The sequence below is a fragment of the Triticum urartu genome, chromosome 6A (assembly GCF_056163025.1).
Source record: "Triticum urartu cultivar PI428250 chromosome 6A, HENAU_Tu73, whole genome shotgun sequence".
NCBI classification, from domain to species: Eukaryota; Viridiplantae; Streptophyta; class Magnoliopsida; order Poales; family Poaceae; genus Triticum; species Triticum urartu.
Window position 1 is genome coordinate 20,744,153 of NC_141878.1, and position 20,143 is coordinate 20,764,295.

Below are 20,143 nucleotides of genomic sequence, written 5' to 3' on the forward strand. Positions count from 1 at the left end.
TGAACCCTCGTACTCCTCTCCGCGTGTGCATCCACTGCCGCGTCTTCCCCGGCTCTGCGTCGTCCCCTTCCTAGGCCTCGTCGTCGTCCACCGCCCTGGTGCTCTCGGCGCGGCGTGGTCAACATGGTCAAGGAACGACATCCATCGGACGTGGACTGTACGTGGAGAGGCTGACAGCTGGGTCAACGGCAGGCGCAAGGAAGTGCCTCCTTATTACGCGCAAAATAATTATTCCTCCACCTGACAGCGGGGACCCACCGGATGGGCCACCGTATTTCGTGAAAAAATGATTCGCCCCCTGACTGCTGGCCCCATGAGCTACATCTTCGCACGCAAGGAAGTGCGTCCGAAAAAAACGATTCGCCCCCCTGACTGCTGGGACCCACCAGCTACATCTTCGCACGCAAGGAAGTGCATCTGAAAAAAACGATTCGCCCCCCGACTGATGGGACCCACCAGCTACACCTTCGCACGCAAGGAAGTGCGTCCGGGTAAAAAAACGATTCGCCCCCCTGACTGCTGGGACCCAGCAGCTACACCTTCGCACGCAAGGAAGTGCGTCCGGGCAAAAAACAAAACGATTCACACCCCTAACTGCTGGGACCCACCAGCTACATCTTCGCAGGCAAGGAAGTGCCTGACAGTCGGGACCCACCTGGTCGAAGCATACGTAGCGTTGTCATTCTAGTCGAGAACGTGTACGTACATACTGGTCGATGTAGAGGCACGCACGTGTCGTAGTAGAGGCGCGCACGTGTCGTAGTAGAGGCGCGCACGTAGCATGTACACATACGTACAGCGGCCAGGGTCCAAGAAAGAAAATACGGCCACGTATGTGTACATACGGGCAGGGTCTCTAACGCCTACTCGTGCATACGTACGGCCAGGGCTCGTGTACATGGCTGGGTCGGAACGGAGAAACAGCGTCGTCGTCGTGTTCATGGGGAGACAACGGAATGCGTCGTGTTCATGGGGAGGCAATGGAATGTGTCGTGTTCATGGGGAGGCAACAGAATGCGTCGTGTTCATAGGGAGGCAACGGAATGCGTCGTGTTCATCGGGAGGCAACGGAATGCGTCGTGTTCATCGGAAGGCAACGGAACGCGTGGGAGCCAACCGGCTAGGTCGGAACGGAATGCGTGGTCGTGTTCATCGGGAGGGCTTGGACGGAACAGGCGATGGGAACGAGGCCTGGCGTACCGCAGAACGGAGGAAACGGACCTCCTACGGTCGAAACGGGGGTCCTGTTGATCGGGAGGGGTGTGGCGTACCGCAAAACAGAGGAAACGGACCTCCTACGGTCGAAACGGGGGTCCTGTTGATCGGGAGGGGTGTGGCGTACCGCAAAACGGACGAAACGGACCTCCTACGGTCGAAACGGGGGTCCTGTTCATCGGGAGGGGTGTGGCGTACTGCAAAACGGGACTTCGCGGGATACTGTTCATCTCCACCGTCGACCTCCTCTAGCCTCCACGGGCTACCGTCGACGTCCTCCAGCCTCCACGGGCTCCTGTTCATCCAGCCTCCACCGCGCGCTACTCTACCGGCTACTGTTCAACCATCCCTCCACCATCTACTGTTCATCCAGCCCTCCACACCACGGGGTCCTGTTCAACCACCCCTCCACGGGCACCCCTCCACCGTCTACTGTTCATCCAGCCCTCCACACCACGGGGTCCTGTTCATCCAGAGGCAACGCCACCGCTCATTGTTCATCCAAAACCCCCCGCAACGCTCACTGTTCATCCCAGAGGTAGCATCGATCGGCTTCAGTTAGCAGCAGTAGCGAAGGAATTGCTCGATCGGGTTCAGTTAACAGCCATCGATCGATCGCTCGGGTTCAGTAATGCGTAGCCTGCAGTGCAATCGCTTGGGTTCAGTTAGAGCCCAACGCCTCGCTCAGGTTCAGTTAGAGCCAACGCCTCGCACACACGTGCGTACGTGTACGAGAGAAACGCGCATCGCTCGGCTCCCGACCTCCCACCGTAACCGAGAACTCCTCAAAATTTTCCTCGCCCTCGCTTCTACCATGGTTTTTTCTGTCATGGACGGCCCAAAGAATGTCATGCAGCTGCGTCTCCGGCCCGCCCAGGACGAAAAGCCCATTTTCTGTCATGATTTTTTGTCATAGAAGTAGGAGCCCACCACATCTATGATGATACCGGGTTTTGTCACAATTATCGTCATAGAAGTGTCATATGTATGACAGAATTTTTTTTCGTTCGGCCCAAAATGTCACGGATGTGTCTTTTTTTTTGTAGTGCGGGCTGAACGTGTGCTGAACTCGAAGGTGCCGTGCGTTCGGTACTTGATCGGTCGAATCGTGAAGACGTACGACTACATCAACCGCGTTGTGCTAACGCTTCTGCTTTCGGTCTACGAGGGTACGTGGACAACACTCTCCCCTCTCGTTGCTGTGCATCACCATGATCTTGCGTGTGCGTAGGAATTTTTTTGAAATTACTACGTTTCCCAACAGTGTATCAACCGATCGAAATCGGACGGTCTTAGAAAAATAGGATAGGAAGCCCAAATAAGAAACCGAAGATGCTTTAGGGGTGTTTGGGGATGATCCGAATCCAACGGTGACGACTGCCCGGGTCGGGTCTTGGACAGCTTTCGGATGCGCGCGCGAGGAGGGCCGCGGGCTGACGAGAGAGGTTAGGTTGGGCCTGGCGGTAGGTGATGGCCTGTGTAGGCGAACTAGGGAGGAAAGAGAGGGGAAAGCCCGACAACATTTTCGGAGACCGAAAACGTCCGATGATAGACCGGCTATTATTGCCGCTATATTTATTCGTTGGGGCATCAAACGAACTCCGAATGCGTTGAAACTTGGCAGGCGGCCTACTGACAACAAAACAACACCGCATGCCAACTTTCAACCCATCCCGAGAACATTTTTCTGGCCACGTATAAAAATACTATTTCGGACATGTCGCGGGCGCGTGCAAGCGTGATTGGGCTCAGAATGGACAACGGACGGAACTGGGGAACCCGGACGGATGCAAGTTTTGAAAACAAGATGATGCAAAGCACATGATGACATGAGAAGATGCAACACGCAAGCGAATGACATGGCAACAACAGCGAATAACTGGAAGACACCTGGCGCATCGGTCTTGGGGCGTCACAACACTCCACCACTACGAGAGGATCTTGTCCCGAGATCTAGGATGGCACCGGAGGGAAACGGAAGAGGAAGGGGAAGCGGTAAAACTAAGTTGCTTCTTTGACAAATGAGTGAAACCAAAGAACCTTGCGAGGTTGAACAAATTGAAAGAAAGAATACAACAAAGATGTACAAAGTTGAAAACACTCCGTTAGAAAAGAGGAACAAGGAACATCACGAGAACCCTATGGTTGAAAAACATGAGAAAAGGGTTGCAATGGGCAATAAGTACATGCAAGCACTCCGGATGAAACGAGATGTACAAGAAGTGATAAGGATCAATTACGACAACACTTTGGTTGGAAATGGAAGGAAACAATATGAACTTGGCCAAATGAAAGCACTTGAATGAGACTCTGGTTAGAAGAGGAATGATAGCCACAACACTCCGGTTAAAACAAGGTAGAGAAGGAATAAGAATGATGTAATTTGGGCAACACACCGACTGAAAATGGAAGGAATAGAACATGAACTTGACAAGATGAGAGGATACTTGAAGAGATCAACAACACACTGCCTCCGGAACTATTGAAAGAATGACACAAGGTGTAAGAAAGATTTCAGACGGCACTCCGATTGAGAAAGGAGGCAAAACTAGATAAGATGAGAGAGCTTGAATGAAAACACGGCACTCCGGTTAAATGGATAAGAAAAGGAAAGAACATGATCCTCACAATTCGAGATGAAGAGTGAAGAGAGCAACATCACAATGCCTCCGGAACAAAAGAATAGAAGCTAGATTGTTGGGATGAAGGGACAGAGAAGAAAATGCCAACTTTTGCCACAATTGACCTTGGGAAGTACCTTTCCAAGAAGGTTATAATGGAGTTGTTGGAAAACCACCAACGAAATGAAAAAGCTTGTAGTGGGCTTATGGAAATCATCCCAAAATTATGAGGTGAAATTCTGCCACTAACGGAAACAATTGCTTGCTTGAGAGCAACGAAGAGATGAAAACTTCTTTCATCGCGAGAATAGGAGGAAACTTGGATTATTGATAAGCACCACAATAGCAACATTCCTTAGGGAAGGCTTTAGGTGAAATCTATATCACGATAACTCCAAGGAAGAAAATGATGGGTTTAAATATCTCATTCCTAACGACTTACCACCCATGAAACATGAAGGAAACTGTCAAGGATGACATAACACCATCTCACAAGATAAGGTTGCACTTCATAATGCAAGATGAAGAATGCATGAACTCCTCAAAACAAGAAACGTGTGGAACACCATGTTTATTTTAGAGTATAGCTTGGCGTAACATAACTCTGATAGAAATCTTGAAGAACAAATCGAGAATGAAAGGAATCCTTGACGAACCACGATGTAGAGCCTCCATGAAGAACTCCGGTAATAAAAGGATGATCAAAAGAAGTGAAGGATGAAAGAATAAGATTGAAGCCTTGCAATGCTTGGATGGCGCTTTGCGACGAGATAAAGAGGAAAACTTGGAACTCCCGAAAAGAAAAGATGAAACAATTGAAACCGAGAATTGACTCATGGTGAACAAACTCCGAAAGAATGAATCCATCATTTGGATGAAGCAAGAATAAGAATTATGTTATGCATATCCTTCAGCAATTTAAATTGATGACAAGCAACGGATTTGGCAAACTACTTATTCTCGTAGAAAGGATAAGAGAGATATAGCGCAAACTTGAGAAGGACTTCAACGAATTACTGGTAGGATTGAAACAACAAATAAATTAATATGAGAACATAGGAAGAGGAATCTTGAACCGAACCACCGTAGGAATTGAAAATAAAAGAAGATACTTGAGAAGAATTTAGATACAAGTGAAACGAACAGATCATGAACTGAACAAAGAATACTTGAGCGAAGCACCGGTAAGATTTGGAGAACGAGAGCTGAAAGCTGGAATGAATAATTCTGAGATGATGGGCTCCAGAGGAACAAATTGAAAGACTCTTGAAATGCTTCGGATGGGTGAAAATAATTGTCACAATCGAAAACAATTATGAGAGGATGGCATCAAGCTTGAACTTCGCATCTTTGGAAGAACGGATAAGATTTGGAGGGAAAACTCTTCTTCGGTCTTCAGATGTTGAGAATGATGATTACATCCACCACCATAAATTTTTAGGTACTCCAGAATGAAGAATAGAAAGGTTGAGCTAATGATGAAAAGTATTTGACAGATCTTGGAGAAATACATATGACTGACGATAATTCATTCTTACGTCAAATTGGAGAAGAATTTGATAGTACCTCCGGAAAAATTAGAAGAGTTGGTAAGATCCTGGGAAAAGACCTATGGGTTAGGGCCCACTCAAAGATATACCGTTGAACGACTTGAAAGAGAGATTGCGATGGTTGAATTAAATGACTTGAATGAGATAACATCCTCAAAAGAACTTGAATGAATTGGGAATGGAAACTAGAATCTTCTGAGATATCTTCGACACTCCGGAACAAATGAATAGTGAGAGGTGAATGATAAGGGGGTGCACAGGCATGAAAAAGCATTTGAAACGAGGAAAAGGGATATGACCAACACCAAAAGCTTGAATTGAATCCACCGGAGAAGAAAAGGAGAACGAAGAATGATGAACTTGTAGCTTCCTTAGCATCTTCCTGAGAATCACCGGATAAGAAGATTGAAGCAAAATAATGAAGAGACGTCTCACAAATAAAACAATACATGATTAAGAAATCTGAATCCTTGAAGAAAAAGGGTGGGAGGGCGGGAAAAACAAAGACAACTTGGGGACAGATGAAACGAACAACGTTGGGAAAATCGTGAGGTGATCTCGAGGATGTTGAAATGATCGGATCCACTTGAAGAGAAACACACCGGTTGAAAATGATTGACATGACAATCTCAATTATCATGAAGGATTAGTATTCACATAGAAATGTGAGAACACCGTTTAGTAAAGATATGGAATCAACACTTGACATTGAAGCAACTCGAATACCACAATCAAAACAAAACAAAGGATTGGCTTGCAGAATAAGCCGAAACAAACATATGATAGAGATTTCATCCGAAGTTTTCATGGTGGGGCCCACACGGGCTCGATCGTACATCACCGTCATGTACAAGGTAGTGCACATGACATACGAAGCGTCCCCGAGTTAGCATAGCCAACGACTCTTTAAGACACAACGAGACCACTGTAAAACCAACCGTGGATAAGCGGACCACTAGACGTCGAACCCCAATCTCATATCATGCATCTATCGGAATGATATCCTAGGAGCTACTTGAATTCCCACTTATAAACTCCCGAAACTTTCTAGTTATGCAATCAGGTGTTGGGGATACAGGGGAAGCATAATATCTCACCCAAACTAACAATACCTACATCCAGTTGTATCCATCCTTCAACACATAACCAAGAAACCTTCGGAAATCATTTACCTCAACCTTCGAAAAGCATCCGTTATACGAGTTACGGCAATTCCCCGGAACTCCCGCCCCAGTACTGGGTGGCGTCGAGGTTATCTCACCAACAACTGCATAAAAGAGATTTTCGATGTCGGCGAACTCATTTATTCCAGAACTGCAACGATAAAATTGTGGCGACAACACCTCGGAGCTCAACTCCCCGGGACACTACCACAACCCCTAAATGTCAGGAGGCACCAAGAACGATGTTCTCGTCACAAAACCATTGGAACGATTCCAAGATACCCGCGTGATTCTAAAAAAATGGTGAAATTTGAGGAGAGAAAAGTCAAAACTTCTACGTCAGGAGGCCTCACCAGAGCGACGAAGAGACTGAGGAGTAAAAAGAATCCTACTCTCCGATATATATAATCCTAAGACTCAAAAAAATTTGTTGTAGACTCAACAACGTCAGCGATTCGATCAAGCAGGGGGCTCCTAAGTCGGGGATGGCTCTGATTACCAACTTGTAACACCCACGATGCGGTTATATCTCCCACGTGTCGGGGCACGACTTAGAGGCATAAACGCATGGTAGGCATGTCACAAGAGGGGTAATCTTTACACATCCCATGTACTAATAAGAAAGGGATAAGGAGTTGGCTTACAATTGCCACTTCACACAATACATAAATATATCATACATCATCCAGAATACAATCAAGGTCTGACTATGGTACCAAAATAAAGAAAGACAACCCCAAATGCTACATCCCCGATCGTCCTAACTGGGCTCCTCTACTGATCATCTGGAAAAGAAACATAGTAACGGCCTGAATCCTCGTTGAATTCCCACTTGAGTTCGGTACCGTCCCCTGCACTGGCATCATCGGCACCTGCATCTGTTTCGGAAGTATCTGTGAGTCACGGGGACTCAGCAATCTCACACCCTCGCGATCAAAACTATTTAAGCTTAAGGGTAGGAAAGGGTATTGAGGTGGAGCTGCAGCAAGCACTAAGCATATATGGTGGCTAACATACGCAAATAAGAGCGAGAAGAGAAGCAATGCAACGGTTATGAACTAGAAGTGATCAAGAAGTGATCCTGAAACTACTTACGGTCAAACAAAACACAAGAACCGTGTTCACTTCCCGGACTCTGCCGGAAAGAGACCATCACGGCTACACACGCGGTTGATACATCTATCTATCTATTATCTATCTATCTATCTATCTATCTATCTATCTATATCTATATACCTATATACCTATACTAATTCTAGACTTCCTAGAATTTCCCACGTTAATCAGAAATTAGGAACCGTTAATCTTGTGGGGCCGAATTATTACGGTGTAGATCAATCCTAAAAATCCCCACATTAATAAAAAAAACTCCTACAATTTACGTTACTCTTGCGCCCTTTTTTTCTTGGTCAATATTGTATGTCTCTGTCACGTATGTACGTCTAAAAATATGACCCAACCTCTCACGTTTCATCTATCCTTTTTTTTCCTGGATCAACCTGTGTACGTATCAAAGGTCTTTCCCTTCTCTTTTTTCCTGGTTGTATAAAACTGGCCGCTATCTATAGATCCATCTATAACCGTTAGATCAAGCAGGAGATCAACCAGATAATCCTAACGTACTCCCCTTTCCTTCATCCTCACGAAGTCAGGAATCACGATTCGCTCGAGAGCATATGCGAAGCCTATCATAGGTCTTTCCCTTCTCTTTTTTCCTGGTTGTATAAAACTGGCCGCTATCTATAGATCCATCTATAACCTTTAGATCAAGCAGGAGATCAACCAGATAATCCTAATGTACTCCCCTTTCCTTCATCCTCACGAAGTCAGGAATCACGATTCGCTCGAGAGCATATGCGAAGCTCATCTCATATGTGTCCCCCTCCTTAGTCCTCTGCGTCCCCATGACCTATGCGTTTCGATCTCGCTGGCATCCTGTTCCCCAATCCTTCAATTGATCTGCCTTGCTTCGGCCTCATGAGGATTGGCGGCATGTGCGCCCCCATAGCCTCTCCTCATTATATTTTGCTTCAGCTGCAGGAGGTGAGGGTGGCTTCTTCGTCCCTATGGCCTCTCCTGATCATAGGTTTTGTGTGCTTCCACCGCAGTTGTGGCAATGCCCGATGTGTTTGGGGCTGGTAGCACACCGCAGAATTGCATCAACAATACCCATCAATCTAACACACAAGGACGCAGCAGACAGTCGAGTATCAACTCACGTCACAATTATGTACTCCAGCAATGGTCAGGTGAAGAGCGAGAAAAAGGCACCCCTTTATATAGATGATATTTACTTAGATCTGAACACAGGTACAATTTCTTGAGTCTGTCCTAACTTGGTTATTGACATGGTACGAGACGCAGAATTTGGTGGTGGTTGGCAACAATGTTTTGCAGGTAGGCCGTTGCCACATAGATGAAGGCTTAGGTACGAGAGCAAGGTTGTCAGAATCGTCATTTTGAATCGAATCGGAGCTCTGATGGAAGGATCGCAAATCGTAGAATCTTCACTATCAGGATCGTAGAAACGTAGATTCCATGAACTAAAATCGTAGAATCAGAGCAGTAAGTTTGGATCGTAAAGTCGTAGAATCGTATAACAGAATCGCGATTCTGACAACCTTGTACGAGAGTATTCAAAACTTAGAGCGCTCAGCCATGAGAGGATCGTCCAATATCCAGGTTATTAGCAGACCGGCGTGCATGCTTTGGTTTTCGTTCTCTACATCAGCGATAGTTAGGAGCAGCCTATGATGTAGTAATAGAAAATCCCCAAAACAATTTCATGTACAGCCTGTGTTATTCTCTAATTGGAGGAAGAATACTGCCTTGAAAACTAAGAGCGCTCGGGATGGTATGAGATATTTTGGTACTCATGTTGTTATTCTTTTTTTTCTTAGTTTTCTCAAAGCTAATAAGTGCAGTATTCTGTTTTTTCCTTTTTAGAGGATAGTATATACACTATATAAAACAATTTACAGCCTGAGGACACCATAGGATGAAAACATCAGACAACCTGGGATTGTTCAATGCAGCGCTGCTGGACGCGTTTTTCCACAAGCCACACCTGCTTCGGTCAAGTTAAAAAGACCGTGAAAATCAGGCGCTTTATACATGCATGTTGAGGCATGCAATCATCTGTTACATGCAAATTATGTTCATAATTTAATAATTTATAGTGAAATTTCCACTATGCAATATCAGCACAGCTGCTAGTGTATATATAAGCGTGAACTGAATTATGTGTTTGTTGTTCTACGGAGGGTACACTATAAAGTATATACAGAAGGTGCATTTGTAAAAATATAATACAATTTATAGCTGCATTATCACAATGTTTCCTCTAAATTTACAAATTTTGTTCTCTATCCGGTAGTCCGTCCCCACCATCTATTGTCTCATCTCAATATCTCATTCCTTCTAGCTTTATCTTTGTGAGTTACAGGATCTCCATTTATCTTCTGCTGTGGTGGTTGCTGCATGTTTGAGCAGGAGTAGTCCCATCTTCCACAGTATGGGATGTGCGGTGGCCTATAAGCATCTTCAATTGCAACGATGGGCTCACATCAATGTGCGTAGCATAGACATCATGCACGTCTTTGATGCATGCATATATGTGTACAACAGTGAAATGTAATCAACGGTATATGATGTCTCACACCCATAGGTAATTATTGATTGGTGCAATTATACCTTTCTACTGATCTCATATCTTTCACCATGGCATTTAACTGCTACCACATATAAGTGAAATCCATGGAAAATCCGTGCAGTGATGATAATACGGAATTGAGTCGTGGAGGAGATGGATTTGAGGCATGATATAAAATCTAATATAGAAGAAAAAACTGAAAATGTAAAGCAGAATGTGCACATGATATGTTCTCCTTCAGAACTTCGTCTAATTTTAGGTTATTTCTTCTTCTCAGATTCCTGCTTCTCATGTGAAAGGTTTGAACCCACTAGAATTCTATGTAGTTTTCTTCTATGGCTACTAACCTATATAGTCGATTTGCCAGCATGATCTTGACCTGACCTTCTTTGAACTTGAGAAAGATGGAGCAAAGTTATACCAAAAGACGTAAAAGCGGTTGTTTCAAGCGTCCTGATCTGCACCTTTGTCATAGTCATGGTGCATGGAGTTATGCTTCAGAGTCCAGAGGAGTCTGTCCAATAGCCTACAACAGGTTTGATCTGGCGATCATTACATTTTGACAATTTTTTGTACTGGAGTTTTGAAAACCGGATTGATACAAGATACCAATAAATAGGACACATTTGAAGTTGTGTGTTGTTTTGTTTCTTATTGAAGATCCATTATGTGGTTATTGAACGATAAAACAAATGTTTCTCATCCTCGGCCAAATAGTACAAGTTTATAAATAGTAAACAAATTTATATTCTTACTTCATTAGGACCGTTGCACAGGATACCATGGTACATGGTTTTGAAAAAAAAATACAGCATAGGGAAGTTTGCACATTATAATTATGAGCAAGACTAGAATAAACAGAGATAGCAATTTTTGCAACAGCATGGTCTAATATTTAACAAGTGCGACATTTTTATGTTCAATTTTCCAATGCCTATTTGTTTGTATAATTTATGATATTACCAACAAATAATATTTTCTGTACCAATTTTACTATAATTTATGGAAGAAAGAGTAAAAGAATGGAGAAAAGTTTCTGTGCAGGCTACCTGATGAATTCAATTTGATTATATAGGACATAAAATTCTAATTAGAACTCATTTTTATTGGCTAGCCTGTGCGAGCGCACGGGTTGACGGCTAGTATAATTAAGACAAAAGCAAAACGAGCTTCCACGTTCGTCCACATATGTTAATATTATTTCCACCATCCGATCAAAGAAATAACGGGTGAGATTTAAAGTTTTTACGTAACATATAAATTCACAAGTGCATACCAACAGATTAAGTTGTCACGTTGTCAATGTAAAAAAAAGAAACTGTCACGTCTATGTGCATATAAGCATATAACGTATACATAGACATGTAGTCCAACTGAAAAAAATAGACACGTGGTAGTCATATAGATGTAACCGGTTCGCTGCAAGAAAAAGAGTCCAAGTAGGATTCTTTTTACGTCAAGAAGGTCATGTGCCTCTCTCCACGGCTTACCTCTGGCAGTTAGGGTTTCAATTCGCTGACGATGTCCAAACATTGGCTCACGCACACAGTTCTTGGAGACTAACAGGCCGGAGCCAGCTTCGGTGCCAGCGAAGCTGCTAAAGATCTCGGAGAAGCAGGACGAGGTGGTGTTGACCATCGAGTACCGCACCAAGGAGCACTATGTGGGTGGTGCCTCCTCAACACCCTGCTCATGGCCGCGGCCGCTGCCGCCCACGAGACCAGGCAGATATTAATCATGGAAGGTCCACGTCATGGCTCATATGTTTGATCATGGGTGAATCTTGATGACTGGGTTCATGGTGATGGATATGTTTTCGGGGGAGGAGTCGATCAGGGTGATCATGGGGACGTGGATGGCTTGGACAACAATGGGAGACCACACAAGCTGTGTCTCTACTCCGTCGCTAGAGGTAGTCTGTTTGGACTTTGTAGATGCCAAGACCGCGCCACCAGCTCACTATCTATGCGGCCGCTTTCTGCATATCAATCGTTGATGGTCTCTCTACCATCTGCCTTGTGCATGCCCTCTCACAGAACTACTGCTTCCCGGAGATGATGAATTGATGGAACCATGTTGCTGGCGGCAACGATGTCTAACACATCTGTCAACTAGGTCACCATGGGCAATGACGAATACGATGTGTGATGTTTACCGTGCTACAGCCTACAGCTCCTGAAGCATCTACGCTCTATCCAGACTCAGGTTTGGTCATCCTTTACTTACATATCTTTATCCCGTATAGTTCTAATAGATTTTACGGATGGAATTACTAGATGCTAGAACTAATGGACTAATCGTCGGGGGAGTTGGATTATGGATTACTGTGCCTAGATTGTATACAATTTGAAGTTTGACAGAACATGCAGACACCAGCATGTACGGTTCATAAGCTAGCTAATTCCTTTCCTTGCATCTTTTTGCAATTCAAGCTAGCCGATCTGCCAATGCATCATCCACTCATGTTCTCTATATATCCAGGTTAATCTTATTTTCACATCCATGGTAAATTATTTACACAACCATTTTAATAATTCAGTCAATACACCAGTATGTATCAAAGGAAACATTAGTTTGTATATATGCCATACAGTTTATTCCAGAGAATCCCACCTTTTGGTAAAGGGGATAGAAGAAAACACCTAGAATGAATACGCGTGGCATGTCAGAGCAATAGTTGGGGCCAAATTATCAGAATTGTGGAGAAATATTAAATATGAAAACTTCACACATCTTTACCTCCACATCGTCCAGCATGATCTTGAGCTACTAATGGTACTGCATTTGCATGTCACAGATACCACCTAGCTCGACTGCTCGAGTGTGAGCATCACCTCCTGCCGATAAGACATTTTGCCGTGCCACTAGCGCCACCATCACCTGTCCGTGCTGCCTTGTTTCCATAAGTATTTTTCCAATATGTTTGTTCTTTATTAGATCCTGCTGTTAAATTATCATCTATGTGAGAATCATGACGGAATCGACCTGGGTTTTTTCTGTTGTACTCCTTATACTGTATAAGGCGTGATGTATTTCTGATCCACTGTTCCACTGCACCGTATACAGTTGTATCGTTGAGTTCAGGCCAAGTAGGGACGCAAGTTGGAGGGAGCATCCAATTACTTAACGTTGCACTCATTATGAGGAACAGCTCATGGAGTCTCCCATATAATATGTCTCTACATTTTTAGGGAGAGAACATACCAACTAATACTAATAGCGACAAAGCGCAATCAACAATTGTGAAAGGTAACAAGTGTTCCCCCCTAAAAAGTCAAATAAAGCAGGGGGAGATTTGCACGTATTGTACATACTTGCACGTGTCAATTAAAAGCAAGCGTACGTGTACATAGTTGCACCTATTGAATATTCGTGCTGCCTCAATTGGTTCTTCGTTTGTTATGGGAAAAATTGAAAACTCTTCAGAATGAGTCTAATTAATCTGTATGGTACCTGTAAATATGTGATGTTCTTTATTCCCAGTTTTGTATACGGCTTCCCTTTTTCTATAGTATGTCAACACGTTCAAACCAGTGTTTTATCTATTCATAATATATGCTATTTTCTAGGTCAGAGGAAACATACAAGTAAATAATTTGACATACCTATGGACTTTTGTGGTCGTAGTATCTATACATGGCAATATAAAGATAGATAAAAACATAGGATTTTTTAATTGTAAAATGGTTAGTAAGGTGGGCATCTTGGTCAAGATGACCCATATAAAGTAGAAGGAAGTTTGGACATTCTAGAGCTTGCAAATCATGAGTTCTAATAGCAGTCTATTTCTTATGGACTTTTATCTAATCTCGAGTCATTGTTATGATCACCACTAGATGTAAGAGAACCAAATTGACCACCCCACACTGGTATTATATTTTAGATTCCTCTTAATGGGCCAACTAAAACATTCTTCTGAAGAGAACCTCAGAGACTTTCATATGCACTACTGTTCATGGAAGAAGCTACTATTATACATGGAAGAGCACATATATCCACAACTCTATGTAATAAGTGCAGCTAATTTATGTTTGTGGCACTCCAAGTCTGTCTTTTCTTCAAGATTTTTAGTATATGTTGACACTTATGAAGCAAGAAACAGAAGATACATGTGTGTGTTGACAAGGTAATGCCATCTACTGTTTTCAAATATACACTTCTTTTTTTCATTTATAGCTGCTTGAATGTTCCTGTCAAGTCAAAGTATGGTCGATTGAGTTTTACGGTGCTCCACTATTTATGTTACCAGCAAAGTCGCCTATCTGTCATGCAAAAAAATTACCTGCTCATTTTCCTACTTCTAATGTGAAGGATTATTGCCTACTTAACAAGGCTCATCAAGTACACCAAAGTTGACAACCTCACATGGAAAATTACTCATTACTATGTTGGCTAGACTAGAGGCAAATAAGTACTTTGTTTTCAAGCGAAACAAATAAATGGCTTTGTTTACTGAATCTGGTAAACAAAATATATATTCATGTTTGGTCTAGCCGCGCAAATGCGCGGGTCACACCGCTAGTTAAAATTAAAACCAGAAAAATTAGAAAATGAATTAAAACTTTAAAAATTGATATAAAATAATCCGTAACTCGGATGAAAATATTTTGTACATGAAAGTTGCTTAGAACGACGAGACGAATCGGGATACGCAGCCCGTTCGTCCGCCACACCTTCCTAGCATAGTGAACATGCAACTTTCCCCCTCCGGTTCATTTGTCCGAAAACGCGAAACACCGGAGATACTTTCCTGATTGTTTTCCCCCTTCGCCGGTATCCCCTAGTACTGCGTTAGGCCACCCCTAGCACCGTGTATTGCCATGGTATGCTTTGTGATGCTTTGTTTGCTCCGTATTTACTGTTTCTTCCCCCTCTTTTTCTCCGGTGGACCCCGAGACCAGCGCTGATGCCATTGAGTACGACTACACCGAAGACCCTTCTTCCTGTGCAACAAAGCTTCCAGGAAAGCCCCCCTTGATCACCAGATATCGCCTATTCCTTTTCTCTACTGCTTGCATTAGTGTAGCATGTTACTGTTTTCGGTTAATCCTATTATGATGCATAGCCTGTCCTTGCTACTATTGTTGTTACCTTTACCTGCAATCCTAAATGCTTAGTATAGGATGCTAGTATTTCATCACTGGCCCTACATTCTTGTCCGTCTGCCATGCTATACTACCGGGCCGTGATCACTTGGGAACTAATCACGGGCATATACTTACATGCATATTATATGATACTTGTAGTGACTAAAGTTGGCTCGGCTCGTAGAGTACCCGCAAGTGATTCCGATGTGAGGGCTGAAGGGGCATATGGTTCCATCGAGGTAGTGGTGGGCCTGGGTTCCCGACGGCCCCCGACTGTTACTTTGTGGCGGAGCGACAGGGCAGGTTGAGACCACCTAGGAGAGAGGTGGGCCTGGCCCTGGTCGGCATTTGCGGTTATTTTAAAATAACACGCTTAACAAGATCTTGGTATTTGAATTGAGTCTGACCACTGGCCTATATGCACTAACAAACTACCCGGGAACGGTTATGGGCACTCGACATCGTGGTATCAGCTGAAGCCTTTGTGACGTCAGCGACTGAGCGGCGCTCGCCGGATTGGACCGTAAGCGTGCACTTGTATTAAGGGGGCTAGGTCTGCTTCCGGCCGTGTACGCAACGTGCAGGTGTGAAATGGGCGATGGGCCTAGACTCCTGCGTGCATAGGATTAACACGCTTAACGAGATCTTGGTATTTGATTCGAGTCTGGCTACTGGCCTATATGCACTAACCAACTACCCGGGAACAGTTATGGGCACTCGACGTCTTGGTATCAGCTGAAGCCTTCGTGACGTCAGCGACTGAGCGGCGCTCGCCGGATTGGACCGTAAGCCTGCGCTTGTATTAAGGGGGCTAGGTCTGCTTCCGGCCACGTACGCAACGTGCAGGTGTGCAATGGGCGATGGGCCTAGACCCCTGCGCGCATAGGATTTATACCGGTGTGCTGACCTCTCTGTTGTGCCTAGGTAGGGCTGCGACGTGTTGATCTTCTGAGGCTGGGCATGACCCAGGAAAGTGTGTCCGGCCAAAGGGGATCGAGCGTGTTGGGAAATGTGGTGCACCCCTGCAGGGAAGTTTATCTATTCAAATAGCCGCGTCCCTCGGTAAAAGGACGACCCAGAGTTGTACCTTGACCTTATGACAACTAGAACCGGATACTTAATAAAACACACCCTTTTCAACTACCAGATACAATCCGGTGACCGCTCTCTCACAGGGCGACGAGGAGAGGATCGCCGGGTAGGATTATGCTATGCGATGATACTTGGTCAACTTACCATCTACTCTCCTCTACTGCTTCAAGATGGAGGCTGCCAGAAGTGTAGTCTACGATAGGACTAGCTATCCCTCACTTATTCTGGCATTCTGCAGTTCAGTCCACATATAATACCCCTTTCATTGATACCAATGCATATGTAGTGTAGTTCCTTGCTTGCGAGTACTTTGGATGAGTACTCACGGTTGCTTTGCTCCCCCTTCCCCCCTTTTCTATACATGGTTGTTGCGACCAGATGTTGGAGCTCAGGAGCCAGACGCCACCATCAACGACGACTCCTACTATGCTGGAGGTGCCTACTACTACGTGCAGGCCGCTTACGACGACCAGGAGTAGTTTAGGAGGACCCCAGGCAGGAGGCCTGCGCCTCTTTCGATCTATATCCCAGTTTGTGCTAGCCATCTTATGGCAACTTGTTTAACTTATGTCTATACTCAGATATTGTTGCTTCCGCTGACTCGTCTATGATCAAGCTCTTGTATTCGAGCCCTCGAGGCCCCTGTCTTGTAATATGATGCTTGTATGACTTATTTTATTTTTAGAGTTGTGTTGTGATATCTTCCCGTGAGTCCCTGATCTTGATCGTACACGTTTGCCCGTATGATTAGTGTACGATTGAATCGGGGCCGTCACACCCTCTCGACATATATATAGGTGGGAGGGGAGGGGAGGCAGCCAGGCGCGCCCTAGGGCTGGCCGCCGGCCCCTAGGGCTCATGCCTTGCCCTGTGCCCCCCTTTCCTTGTATAAACAAGGGGGGCGGAATGAGGGGGGAGAGGGAAGGAACGGGGAGTCCTACTCCACACTTTCCTTGCCCTCCCCTCTTTCCTTCTCCTCCTCATAGGATTGGCTTGTATAGGGGCGCACTAGCCCCTTGTGGGCTGGTGTGTTCCCTCTCTTGGCCCATAAGGCTCATATCTTTGCCGGGGGTGCCCGAAACTCCTTTTCGGTGACCCGATAAATACCCCGTACCCTCCGGAACACTTCCGTGTCCTAATACCATCGTCCTATATATCGATCTTCACCTTTGGACCATTTCAAGACTCCTCGTCATGTCCATGATCTCATCCGGGACTTCGAACAACAGTCGGTCACCGAATCACATAACTCAGATAATACTATAGTGTCAACGAATGTTAAGCATGCAGATGCTACGGGTTCGAGAACTATGTAGACATGATCGAGACACCTCTCCGGTCAATAACCAATAGCGGAACCTGGATGCCCATATGGGCTCCTACATATTCTACGAAGATCTTTCATCTTTATCGGTCGAACCGTTATGACAACATACGTAATTCCCTTTGTCTATCGGTATGTTACTTGCCCGACATTCGATCGTCGGTATCTTCCTACCTAGTTCAATCTCGTTACCGGCAGCTCTCTTTACTCGTTCCGTAATACATCACCTCACGAATAACTCCTTGGTCATATGTTTGCAAGCTTATGATGTGTATTATCGAGAGGTCCCAGAGATACCTCTCCGATACTCGGAGTGACAAATCCTAATATTTATAATCACCCAGTTACGTTGTGAAGTTTGATAGCACTCAAGGCATTCCTCCGGTATCCGGGAGTTGCATAATCTCATAGTCGAAGGAATATGTATTTGACATGAAGAAAGCAATAGCAATAAAGTGAACGATAATAATGCTAAGCTAACATATGGGTCTTGTCCATCACATCATTCTCCTAATGATGTGATCTCGTTATCAAATGACAACACATGTCCATGGTTAGGAAACCTTAACCATCTTTGATCAACGAGCTAGTCTAGTAGAGGCTTACTAGGGACATGGTATTTGTTTATGTATTCACACATGTATTTAGGTTTCTGATCAATAAAATTCTAGCATGAATAATAAACATTTATCACGAATAAGGGAATATAAAATAACAACTTTATCATTGCCTCTAGGGCATATTTCCTTTCGTCTCCCACTTACACTAGATTCAGTAATCTAGTTCACATCGCCATGTGACTAACACCCGAAGAGTTTACTAGAGTCAATAATCTAGTTCACATCGCCATGTGATTAACACCCAAAGAGTACTAAGGTGTGATCATGTTTTGCTTGTGAGAGAGCTAGGTTTAGTCAATGGGTCTGCCACATTTAGATCCGTGTGTATTTTGCAATTTTCTATGTACAATGCTTTGCATGGAGCTACTCTAGCTAATTGCTCCCACTTTCAATATGTATCCAAATTGAGACTTAGAATCATCCGGATCAGTGTCAAAGCTTGCATCAACGTAACCCTTCACGACGAACTCTTTGTCACCTCCATAATCAAGAAACATTTCCTTAGTCCTCTTTAGGTACCTAAGGATAATTTTGACTGTTGTCCAATGATCTACTCCTGGATCACTATTGTACCCCTTGCCAAACTCATGGCAAGGTACACAATTGGTCTGATACACGGCATGGCATGCTTTATAGAACCTATGGCTGAGGCATAGGGAATGACTTCCACTCTCTCCCTATCTTCTGCTGTGGTCGGGTTTTGAGTCTTACTCAATTTCACACCTTGCAACATGGGCAAGAACCCTTTCTTTGACTGATCTATTTTGAACTTCTTCAAAAAAATTCCAAGGTGTGTACTTTGTGAAAGTCCTATTAAGTGTCTCGATCTATCCCTATAGATCTTGATGCCCAATAAGTAGCTTCACTGAGGTCTTTCATTGAAAAATTCTTATTCAGGTATCCTTTTATGCTATCCAGAAATTTTATATCATTTCCAATCAACAATATGTCATCTACATATAATATCAGAAATGCTACAGAGCTCCCACTCACTTTATTATAAATACAGGCTTCACCGTAAGTCCGTATATTCCAACTCCGAGATGCTTGCACCAGTCCATAGATGGATCCCTGGAGCTTGCTCACTCTGTCAGCACCTTTAGGATTGACAAAATCTTCTAGTTGCATCATATACAACTCTTCTTTAAGATATCCACTAAGGAATGCAGTTTTTGACATCCATTTGCCATATTTCATAATCATAAAATGCGGCAATTGCTAACATGATTTGGACAGACTTAAGCATCGCTACAGGTGAGAAAATCTCATCATAGTCAACCCCTTTGAACTTGTCGAAAACCTTTTGCGACAAGTCGAGCTTTGTAGATAGTAACATTACCATCAGCGTCAGTCTTCTTCTTGAAGATCCATTTATTCTCTATAGCTTGCCGATCATTGGGCAAATCCACCAAAGCCCACACTTTGTTCTCATACATGGATCCTATCTCAGATTTCATGGCCTCAAGCCATCTGTCGGAATCTGGGCTCATCATAGTTTCTTCATAGTTAGTAGGTTCACCTTGGTCTAGTAACATGACTTCAAGAATAGGATTACCGTACCACTCTGGTACGAATCGAGCTTTGGTTAACCTACGAAGTTCAGTAGTACGTAACTTGATCTGAAGTTTCATGATCATCATCATTAGCTTCCTCTCTAGTTGGTGTAGGCATCACGGGAACGCTTTCTTGTGATGAGCTACTTTCCAATTTGAGAGAAGGTACAATTACCTCATCAAGTTCTACTTTCCTCTCACTCACTTCTTTCAAGAGAAACTCCTTCTCTAGAAAGGACCCATTCTTAGCCACAAAGATATTTCCT

The 20,143-nt window shown here is 44.1% G+C and overlaps 1 pseudogene; it reads left to right on the forward strand.

The window, feature by feature from the left end:
• The window catches only part of LOC147963364 (uncharacterized), a 57,219-nt pseudogene extending 45,283 nt beyond the window's left edge, over positions 1–11,936 (forward strand).
• The last annotated feature ends 8,207 nt before the right edge of the window (positions 11,937–20,143 follow it).